Genomic DNA, 1,524 nt, shown 5'->3' on the forward strand with positions numbered 1-1,524 from the left:
CCCAGTATCCCCATGTCCTACTGTCCCCATATCCCAGTGTCACCAGTGTCCCCATGTCCCATATCCCAGTGTTCCCAGTATCCCCAGTGTCCCCATGTCTACTGTCCCCATATCCCAGTGTCACCAGTGTCCCCATGTCCCATATCCCAGTGTTCCCAGTGTCCCCATGTCCCCATATCCCAGTGTTCCCAGTATTCCCAGTATCCCCAGTATCCCCATGTCCTACTGTCCCCATATCCCAGTGTCACCAGTGTCCCCATGTCCCATATCCCAGTGTTCCCAGTATCCCCAGTGTCCCCATGTCTACTGTCCCCATATCCCAGTGTCACCAGTGTCCCCATGTCCCATATCCCAGTGTTCCCAGTATCCCCAGTGTCCCCATGTCCTACTGTCCCCATATCAGTGTCCCCACAACACGTCATTGTCACCCCCAAACCCACCCCCCCCTTTTCCCAGTATCCCCAGTGTCCCCATGTCCTACTGTCCCCATATCCCAGTATCCCCAGTGTCCCCATGTCCCCATATCCCAGTGTCCCCAGTGTCCCCATGTCACAGTCTCCCCAAGGTCCCCCATATCCCAGTGTCCCCATGTCCCCATATCCCAGTGTTCCCAGTATCCCGTGTCCCCATATCCCAGTGTTCCCAGTATCCCCAGTGTCCCTAATGACCCCATATCCCAGTGTCCCCATGTCCCACTGTCCTCATATCCCAGTGTTCCCAGTATCCCCTGTGTCCCCATATCCCAGTATCCCCAGTGTCCCCATATCCCAGTGTCCCCATATCCCACTGTCCCCCCATCCCAGTTGTCCCCAGTGTCCCCATGTCCCAGTATCACCAGTGTCCCCATATCCCAGTGTCCCCAAGGTCCCCCAGATCCCAGTGTTTCCAGTATCCCCAGTGTCCCCAAGGTCCCCCATATCCCAGTGTTCCCAGTATCCCCGTGTCCCAGTGTTCCCATTATCCCCATATCCTGGTGTCCCCACTGTCCCCATGTCCCACTGTCCCCCCATCCCAGTGTCCCCAGTGTCCCCCTGTCCTACCCCCCCCCAGGCCAGGGGACACCAGGCTGATGCCAGGACCTGGGGGTCACCCCACTGCTGGGGGTGTCACCCGCGGGGGGGGGCAGCCTGTCCCTGTCCCCAGCCCTGTCCCCTGTCCCCTTGTCCCCATCCCTGTCCCCATCCCCTGTCCCTTGTCACCATCTCTGTCTCCCCAGCCCGGACACATTGGTGTCCCCTCATCCCCTTCCTCATCCCTGTCCCCTCATCCCTGTCCCCTGTCCCCATCCCCGACTCCATCCGTGTCCCCATCCCTGTCCCCTCATCCCTATCCTTGTCGCTTGTCCCCGTCCCTGTCCCCTCTCCCTGTCCCCACCCCTGGCTCTTCTTGACCCTGTCCCCGTCCCTGACCCTGTCCCTCTCCTGTCCCCATCCCTGTCCCTTGTCCCCATCCCTGTCCCTTGTCCCCATCCCTGTCCCTGTCCCCTGTCCCCATCCCTGTCCCCTCATCCCCATCCCTGTCCCC

The sequence above is a fragment of the Calidris pugnax genome, unplaced genomic scaffold (assembly GCF_001431845.1).
Source record: "Calidris pugnax isolate Ruff unplaced genomic scaffold, ASM143184v1 scaffold310, whole genome shotgun sequence".
In the NCBI taxonomy this organism is placed as follows: Eukaryota; Metazoa; Chordata; class Aves; order Charadriiformes; family Scolopacidae; genus Calidris; species Calidris pugnax.